Source organism: Passer domesticus, chromosome 4 (assembly GCF_036417665.1).
Source record: "Passer domesticus isolate bPasDom1 chromosome 4, bPasDom1.hap1, whole genome shotgun sequence".
In the NCBI taxonomy this organism is placed as follows: domain Eukaryota; kingdom Metazoa; phylum Chordata; class Aves; order Passeriformes; family Passeridae; genus Passer; species Passer domesticus.
In genome coordinates, this window is record NC_087477.1 from 71381370 (window position 1) to 71391627 (window position 10258).

The 10258-nt window shown below is 40.9% G+C and overlaps 1 long non-coding RNA gene across 1 annotated transcript; it reads right to left on the reverse strand.

The window, feature by feature from the left end:
* Nucleotides 1-2117: 2117 nt before the first annotated feature.
* LOC135299519 (uncharacterized) lies at nucleotides 2118-9807 on the reverse strand. Its single transcript, XR_010361497.1, has 3 exons — nucleotides 9241-9807; nucleotides 8961-9109; nucleotides 2118-3310 (listed from the first exon to the last, which is right to left on the reverse strand). It is a non-coding gene; the product is annotated as an uncharacterized LOC135299519 (long non-coding RNA).
* Nucleotides 9808-10258: the final 451 nt, after the last annotated feature.

Genomic DNA, 10258 nt, shown 5'->3' on the forward strand with positions numbered 1-10258 from the left:
TTCTGTGGCCATGATGAAATTTCTCTGCAGTCTTTGCTCCTGTGTGTGGGTGTTAAGACATCTGATTCAGGAGGAGTAATTTTGTAAAATTACTTGAGCACTGTTTCTAAAGCTGATGGTATTGGGTATTTTTTCTAAGTTCATAAAACTGAAGAAATACTACAGCAGATTTACAGTTTCTCTAAACGAAGTGGTTAACTCATGGTCCTATTATTCACCAAGATAAACCTAAAAATGTGTTTCTTGACATTACAGAAATCCAAGGACCAGCTCAAAACCTCTAAACATATTAATCTTCAAATCACAGATTAATCTGCTTTTTCTTTACCTAAGAATATTTGAGTATTTGAGGCTGACAGTATAACCTACATTACCAGAGGGAATAAAGAGGCAGTAGCTGGGGATACAAATTCATTTAACAACAGTTCAGAGACAAACCACAATTTAAGTTATATTTGCACCAAGGGTTCTGCATAAAGCAGCTGTTGAGCTTGGGAGACATCTGTTTCTCCCCGAGGAAGAACATCTCCCAGGGTTTCCCAGAGGCAATGTGGCTCTGTGAGCTCTCGAGGATGAGGATGGAGAGCTGGGGACAGCAGCACTGCCCACCCTCCTGTCCCGTGTGATTTGAACCTGGTCAGCATCTTGAGCGTTTCTCAGTTCTCAATAATAATAGTAACAGCAGTGACAGAGATTACCCCTTTAGCAATTTCTGGAGAAGAAAAGACATTTCCCTCTTTTGCTTCTGCACAGTGATAATTCTTTTTCGTTTCTAATATATTCCTCTTTGTGTATTAAATTGAATAATGAGTGACAAACGGTGGTAGACACAACTACTATGGAGATTAATAACATCATTAATAGTTTTTAGAATGACACCTTTGCATTCAAAACAGTTTATTATGTTAACGTGCCATGTCATGTTCCTTTCACTATTGTGCCCAGCCTTTCTTTCGCCTTTCTTTCTCTTTATCTCTCAGTGTTCTTCACAACGCGTGAATTGCCCTAAGTAAGGCTTTGATCTTGCAAATGTGTGCAGATTATTTACCTAAAACGAGCCATCCTCTTACATCCAATTAGACTATTCCTTGTAGAAATTCTTGCCTAAGTATTTGCGGATCAACGTTTTAAATCTGCAGCGGAGGAAGGACAATGTCTCATTATGTGTTTGCAAACCGAGTTGGGTCCAGCTTCTGATTCTGTGCTCTAGTGACACATGCACAGGGTTGAACCCGTAATAGTATGTACTAATGATAAAGCATTTACCTATCCAACTGGAAGATATTCTAAAGCACTATTTTTTAAAGAAAAATTTTGTGTAATCGCGGAACACGCCTGATGTTTGCATGAACCACATTAAGCATTTGTAAATTTAAAATAAATAGTTAAACTGGTCATAAAATCAAAGGCATAGATTCTGCTGAGGGGCTCTACACAGGCTGATTCACGGTGAGTAAGCATCCACAGCTGGTTTTCACCACAGCTTTCCTTTGCTGGCAAATATACAAGATTTTCTTTGTCTCTTTGTTTTAAAGTTCACCATTTCCACTACATATTGCTCACCTCTGACATGCTGTCCCTCAATTCTAGTTCACAAGGTCCCTTATCTTTTTTCCCTCTTTCCATTGCAGCTAGTGACACCCCCCCCCCAGGGGAAAACCATTAGCAGGTACAAGTCTGAGAAATATGTGTATTTGCTTGGTGCCTTTATGGGGGGCTAAAATTGTGGCTGGAATTAAGTGCACCCTTTGATGCTTACCTTTTGTACCTTGCTAGATGTTTTGTGACACAGCAAAAGCATCTGATGGGGACACAATTAATTTGTATTTGGAAGAACATAACTAATAACCAAAGCAAAACTTTGGTTCACAGATCTGCTTTCAGTTTGTAACTAGGTGGAAACCAAGCACTCATGGAGGCGCCTATCAATATGTCTAAATTACTTGGAAGCAATTTTTTTCGGTGTTGCTGTCCTATGGAATGGGTTGTGTGAGGGAGAGATAAAAATGATCCTAGACAAAATTTCCTCTTGCTTACTTTAGGTGGTTGTGACTCACAGGATGAGCACAGGTGATGCAGCTGTGCCTGCTCGGTCAGCTTTGGAAATAACCATTATTATTTATTGAATTATGGAAGTGCCCTCTTTCCCCTGTCGTGGCTTAGCACTCGGTTGTACTGGCTGCTGCACAAATACCCAGCAAAGACTTGTTCCTTGCCTCAGGAGTTTCTTCCACAAATAATAACAAATAGATGTGACTTATCTCCCTTACTATTGAAAACAATTTCACCTTTCACCAGCTCTCTCCCATCACACACATTTGCTGAGGCCTCCATGGATCTGCAAACACTCGATTTTTGGAAAATACTCTAAGCATGCACAGTACATAAATAACAATTTCTTAGCAGACAGCTAATCTCACCTGTAGAAAGCCTTTGGAAAGTATTCAGCAAGGCTGCAGACCAGGTGCTGTGTGCAGACACAGGCACCCAGCTCATCCTTTTTGGGAGCTGGGAGTGTGAGCTGCAGTTCGTGGCAATTCCTGGAGAATTTCAAGAGGGAATATAACAAACAGTCCAAGTATTCATACCAAGAGCTTTGTTTTCAGTTTCACTGCAATAACAATTAGCAACTAGTTGGCTTTTGGCCACTGAAAATTATATAGCCAACTGGCAAAAAGTAAAATTTTTTCCTGGCTTTATGCTTGCAAGCTGGGTGGCATAGGAGGACTTTGGGAGTATATATAACACCAACCTCTGCAGAATAATTCAAGAACTAGTCAAAAGTGCTTTCTTCACACAGCCAAAGGCTAATTGCCAACCAGCTTCATTGACCTTCATTCAAACTGAGCTTTGTTGAACAGTGACATTTGCCACTATCTTTCTCTGTTTGCCTGTTTTTTTCGTGTTGCCTTTCTTTCTCTCTCGCTCAATTTTGGTTTTATTTTGTTTTGTTCCATGTGTACGCACAAAACTCTTCCTGCTGCAAGGAAATTTGCAGGTAGATGCAAATCCCCAGCAGCAGGGCACATTTTAACAGCTGTGCAGGGTCTATCCATGATGCCCTGGGAAATGCAGAGGGAATTCCCTGGGCCCTGCAGCTGCCCTGTACTGACTGCACAGAGCTGAGAAGTGCTCGCAGCTGGATCCTTTCACCCCCAGGACTACCAGGTCCTCAGAGAAGATGCTTTGATTGCAGCTGTCTCCTCTTGCAGTTGTACCTGTTTGCCCAGATTTCCCCTCCCCGAGGCGAGGCTGCCTCATTAGCAAGCTGGCAGCTTTCAATCCATCATCCTCAGTTCCAGGCTGAGAGCTGAAAACATGTAACAAGCAAATAGAAGTTTACGACATTATAATTGCAAATATTTCTTCTTTGTTTTCATCTCAAGAACGAGAATTTTGGAATGAAAGGAGATCAGAGGCTTGCCAATGCATGAAGTTTTATGGGCTTATGTCCCAAAATTATAGCACCAGTCACTTAGGAGCTACATCAGTGCTTTGAATTTGCTTTGAATGCTGCTTAAAACCAAAGCGAATTCCAATTAAAAATTATCTGTTTCTTTAGTAAATAACTAGTACTAGAATAGATAATATCAGATTTGCCATAATTAACATCCTTGTAAAATGCAGAAGTAACAGAAATTAAAACTATGTGGTTCTACACATTAGTAGAAGCGTGAGCATTTACACATGTATCTAAAAGAACAGTCAAAAATTTTTTAAGTCAAACACTCAAAAATTAAGAAAGTCAGGTTGCCCATGACCTTCTAAATATTCTCTTTTTTATTCACTTAACTGTAAATATAATAGCTCAGAACTAGTTTCAGCAACTCCTGAGGCAGCCTGAGTTGCAAGCTACCCTGCTTTTGTCACAATCGTCTGTTTTTCCTTTGAATTCCACAGCTCACATATTCAATTACTGTGTGAGAACTTCTTCCTGTCCTTTTTCTCCTCCTACTGAATATGGATAAAATTTTTGGAGTTTGAACCCAAAAGTCTTAAGAAAAATTAAAATGCACAGGTTCATTACTTCAAACTACTTTCTCACTTAAAAGCCAGCTATTTGAGGCACAACTTGCACCTCTTAAAGATGAATATTACCTTAAGCACTGTGAAAATTAGATAGTAAATCCAGCAGGCACTATGTAGGCACCAGAATAGAAGTGCTGGTTTTTCACACCAATTTTTCAGTGTGGTGAGAATTTGTAACTTCCATTAACTCAGTAAGCTTGTAAAGGAAGCCTGAAGCTATGTTTTTGTTTTAATGGAATATATGTTGGTATCTTTATGTGCCAAGGTACAATAAATCTATTTAATACTCAGACTTTTTAAACACTGAGATATCAAGACAGCTAACTGGAGAGTGGTAACCTTGTGAAAATACACCCAATATTTGCAGCAAGGGCTTATACAGTAAGGTCAAGATGGGAACTCAAATCTCCTGAGGCAGTAAACCTCAGGAGATTTACTTGCTGCTTGATATCAAGTCAAGCTAAAACTTCTATATTTTTGTCACTGGTCCATGAGGTCAAACTTTGAAAACTGCCAAGTCAAATCTTTTCAAAGAAGCAACAGGTTAAGTTCAGAGGAACACAAATTATGTTTATTTTAAATGTCTGATAGCTTCAGTAACCTCAGAATAACTTAGCTTGCATTCTGGGATCACTTTTCTGCAAAGGGCAAAGTTGCAAACGGTATAAATTAAAAGTGGTAAAAATATTTATTGGCAACCTAAGTTTTTAGGAGCACAGTTTTATATGTCTCTGTTTGCATAGCTTCAGCATAAATGGGGCAATATTAATACCACAAGAAGGTCTGTTTGCATGCTGCTCCAAGAATTTTCATGCAAAGGAAAAAACGCTTGCTTTTGCCATTATTCTTTATGACCAGAAATCCTGGCTAACTTAAAAAAAATAAAGTTTTTTTGAAAATGTTTGTGTGATTTTTTTTGTGATCATGGAAAGGAAAGATAATTACTTGGAACATCTGCTAAAGCTTCATATTAGGATAATCACATGAATCCTATTTATGTCAGTAAAGGACCTGAGCTCATTCTTTTTGTGGGACAGCACTTACCAAATGTTACTATACTCACAGTGCAGCTGTGGGGTTCCTCTGGGCAGAAGAGGGATGGGGCTGTCTCTGTTTGGACACAAAACTTGCACAAAAAACTTTGTGCACAAAAACTTTCACAAAAAAACAAACCTTTGTCCTTGACCACCTAGAAACAGCCCATACACCTTTGTCAGCCCCTATCTTGCATCTTTCTCCCAGATCCATTTGTCCTTGATAGTGTTCCCCTCTTCAGCCAAACCCAGCTGGCAGAAAGGAGCTCCCACCAGGCCACTGCCACCTCCTGCCAAGCTGGGCTCAGGGGCTGCATGCACTGAGCCAGTTTCCTATTCCAACTCTTCAGCAACACCTAAGCTCAGACTAGTGTGGAAGCAGGCAGAGGTATCTGCAAACTTTTGGTGAGAGTTCTCCTTTCTGTGCAGTACCAGTACAAAGAAATGTACAACAAAACAGGGCTGCTGGCTCAGGAAATGATCTTTTTTGCCCCTCCATATCAGCATCAATTCAGAAGTCAAAAGAATGGAAGAACTGGCTTTCTAATAGGCACGGTATTATCCACTCCCACAAGTGCTGCCCAGTTTCCTAACATAAGGCTGTCACTATTTAGACAGAAAATAAACATGGTTTGACTTTGGTAAGTGCTGAGAACACATCTCTCACTGATGCATCCAGATGAGCCTGTTGCAGCACTGATAATGACACACAGGTCTGCTGCACTGGCTGCTTTCAAACTTTCACATTGCCCATTTCAGTGGCACTAAAAAAATTTCTTTCTTCAGAATACAGTCATGTGACCTGAAAATAAAACTGTTCAGTTAAATGGCATTAGGATGTAGTTGAGGTAAAAGCTTGTGACACACCTGAGAGAGAGAAGGCAGAAAGAACTAATGATGACAGGAAGAAAAAATTGGGGTGAATGCAGAAAGGAAGAACAGAAGCTGGAGAAATTCTGGAGCAAAGATGATACAATGCCACTGTCTGAGAAGCATAAGCTGGAAAAGTCTTTGGCGGAAATGTCTTTGAGATCAGCCTTGCTCTGAGTTCATTCAGTGTGTACAGTGGGCTGAGTGCCACAGCTGGGTTGTAGTATTGCTATGGGTGCAGTGCAGATGGACTCAGAAAAGGAAAATATTAGAAACTCGGGGTGTTGTCAGAATAGATCTGCCATGAAGTCCCAGCCAACCACAAATCCATCACTCCTTGTCCTCTATATCTCATGGTGAGCCAGCGAAGAAACACAAATGGCCTAGATACTTTCTTGGCTTTTGGAGACCCTGTGTCTGAAATAAGGACAGAGAAAGGGGTATTAATTAAGAAACTAAAAAAAAAAAAAACAAAAACAAAAACAAAAAAAAAAAACAAAAAACAAAAAAAACATTTGTCTGCAAGATTGTCTGCTTTTTGGACTACATAATATGTACAATGGCCAAGGTTTCAGAGCAATTTAGCCTGTAGGTGGACGGCTGATGTTTTGCTTGTTGCCCTCTTTACTGTATCATGGCCAAGAAGTGAGATGATTGATTTTCCTGAGCAGTGGAGACACTGAAAGACTGGATTATTAAAGATTAATTACTCATTTACCCATTTGTGGAGGTTCCAAGGTGCTTAACTGAGGTGAGGTTTGCATCCCTCAAAGGAGGAGGTGAGTTTTTGGGTGTGTAATGGCTGGTCTGAATAAGGCAGAGGAGTGAACTATCCCCACCTGGAGGCTACAAACCTCTTTGTAATTTGAGGCCGATTAGGGGTGAGGTGGGAAGGTGCTTTTATCTGCTAATTGCTCTGCCTTGCCCTGTACACACCCCGGGAAGGTCTGATGGGGCATTGCTGGCTCTGCTGTGCTGAAGAGAGGGGCAGCTGAGAAGGTGTCATGAAACATCAAAGAGCCCCCAAGCACCCTCTGGATAATTTCTGGAGCCTTCCACCACAGGACTGAAAGCTCCCACCCAGGGGAGGCACCAGCCAGCCTGAGGCATATTTTATCCCATCGAACTTTGTGTTTTGGGGGTTTCTTCTGCTAATTTCAACAGATCAAGATGGATCAAGACCACGACTTTGACCAGTGGACATCTAAACTGCAACAGTCAAGCCCCACTGGTGGTGATTATGTATCTTTCTACCCTTTCTCTTTCTTTCTTTTCCCTATCTTAAGTAATATTTTATGCTTTCATATTCCCATATTACTACAGATAATGCTAACTAAATTCCTGCTTTCCATTGCAGCCAAATTGTTCTAAATGAAACCCTACACATACATATTGACAAAAAAACCACCATCAGGTGTCTTTCCTCTCTAATCCACCCCAAGGGATCTATTAACAAGAGTTTGGGTTCCTCTTGCCTCTGTGGGGGCGGGTGGTCACAAGGCCAGCCCTGCCCAGGGCTGGGCTGATGGATACAGGGCAGTGCCCTCATCCTCCCACTGTGGGTGCTGGGGAGGGCAGGTGGGAGGAAACTGGAGCCTCTGATCCACAGGATGATGAAAAGCTTTCAAGCTTCCTCTGACCTGGCTGCCAGGGCCTTTGCTGGAGAAAACAGGGCTCAAATGTTCAAGGAATCGTGCTGTGTGTCTATCCAGCTGTTTCTGTGTTATAGCAGCCATTTAATTCACTTCAGTTTTAAGGGTTTTAGGAGTGAAATTGCAGCGCAAAAAATGGCATGGGAAGGATTATAGTTCTGAGCAGTGAAGTTAACCTGTCATTACTCATACCCAAATAAATCAGACTGTTTTTCTATTGGTCACAAAAAGAGATGTATCTATGATGCAGTTACTTTAGTTGTCTTAATGTGACCTGTGTGGATTTTTTCTTAGAATTTAGGAAAAAAAAGCTGACCCTGTTTTTCTTTGGTCAAGATAAATCAATAGCCTTGAAATTTGGAAACAATATATATTCGACCACACAAACTAATAAGGCACCAGTGTTTTAGCAGACATTATAAAACATAAAATTAGATGGAAAATTGCCTTAAGCCCCTGTAAATTAAAATTGCTCTTTTTATAGCAAAAATGAGCCTTATATAGCAACAAACAATTTTGTGATCTTCATTTAACTAGCCAATTTCATATGGCAAAGAGTATTTATTCATCCTGCTCCAGTGACCTAACCAGCAATTTACAATGTGATGCCTTGCATATTTTCACAGCATTGTAAAAAAATGGGGTTCTGTAGATTTATTTGATCCCTGTTGAAAAATGATTTTTTTACCTCCTCCTAACCAGTGTAAACTGGAAATTGTTCTTAATGTAATTCTCTTGCTTACCATGCACTCATTAATCAGCAAACTAATTAGAGCCAGTTTGCTTACTCTAATTTGAAAAAGTGAAAGTAACATATGTTGACAGTTAATTTGGATTCTTTTTTGTTAACAAGCACACAAGTTTTTATAATGAAATAATATTTGATACTGATACAGAAGAACATGGCCTAATAAATTGCAACAGGCTGGGAAAATGCAGTATGTTAATCACTATGGGAATAATAACATAGATCATTTAGTGCTCTAGTTTTTCTGTTGACGATTTTCCATTTTAGCTATTTTTATACGGTATTACAGTGACTTGATTTGGAACTTCTCAAACACACGTCAATACAAGTTTTCAGCATTTTGGAAATTTGTACAGGCCCAGTGCAATTTCTGAGACCGATTTACAAGAAAAATATTATGCATCTAGGCTCCATTTCAAAAACTTCTGTTGTCTTGGCTTTTTAAGAATGTCAGTATGAATAAAAGGGTGCCAGCAGCAGCCTGCAAGGGTCTCAGTTAAAGCTCAGTCTGAAGCCCACCCAGGTCATTTGCAGGCTTTGTCCTGAGCTGCTTTGTCACCAGGGCAAGTGACTGCCAGTAGGAGCAGGAGCACCCCCATCTGAGCCACCCGTGAGCCAAGCACTGACCTTGACCCAGCTGTGTGGAAGTTTGATTGAAGTACAGATGTGCCAACATGTCCAATCTTCAGCCTAGTGACAGCATCAGAACTGGTGACTTCACACAGAGGAACCAGTTCTGGAGGTCTCAAGGAATTATAGACTTTATTCACAGCTCCCTGCCAATGCCCAGAAAACACAAACCAAGCAGGGGAAAGTATGCTACAATGGCAACTGGTAGAGCTGGAAGAAGCAGAGACACTCTTGAGTGCAGCAGCTTCTCAGCTGCTTGAATAATAATAATAATTACCTTTACCCAAAGGACATTGCTTCTATCCTTAGGCCACACCACTGTGCTGATTGCTGGTCCAACTGGGCATCAAAGCAGGTTGAACACAGGTAGGTGCTGTGGTTTGAAGTGCTTCTCCAAGCTGAGCCAGCCTTTGGTCTCCTGCCCACAACATGCTGGATAATGTGCACGGGCTCCTCTCTTGTGCCCCACACTCATGGCTCTGACACCCTGCAGGAGTGATGGGAGCCTGCTGAAGTACAAAAGGCAGACTGAGCAAAAGCTCTCCACACAGGTATTTTCCAAAGAACAATGGAAGCTTTTATGAAGAAAGCCATTTCATCTGCAGGAAGAACAAAACCCCAAAATTTGCAAGCACTTGAGATACCCTCACATCAGTGTTGGATGGATGATGTGTTCGTGACAGCCCCCTCTGCCTGGTTGTGATGTGATGGGTGAGACGGAGAAGGCCATGGAGGAGGGATCCCAGAGGAAATCTCACACCCAGCAGGCAGGTGAGGGGAGCAAGAGAGGAGGAGGTACCAGAACCACCCTTGGCCTCAACTGGGTAAGAGATTAAGCTCTTCTCAAAGCAGTAAGGCAATTGGGGCTCCTCCTTAAGCAAAGCAGCTGTGAGTAGATGGTCACACCATGCCCTTCCAGCCCTGTCCAGGACACACCTATGGACTTAACTGACTGGGACTTGGGATGGCTGCTTAAAATGCATAACTCCATTTCACTGTATATTAAAAAATTGAGCTGTACCCACTTGATCCAAAAGGCTTAGGATAACACATGAGGCAGAGGTATAAATGTGCTACCAAATTAATCAATTATTCACCACAGATATTTTTAAAAGTACGTTTAAAAAAATTAAATATGGAAAATAGAAATTAAAATTTGGTAAAGGGAACAAACATTTGAGTTTATCTTTTTTATCTTTCTTGCAAAACTCTGAGATATTATCTAGAGGAGACTTGGAATTTGCAAATAAATGCATCAGGAAAAATGATACTTCCTAGAGAAATAGAGGAAAAAA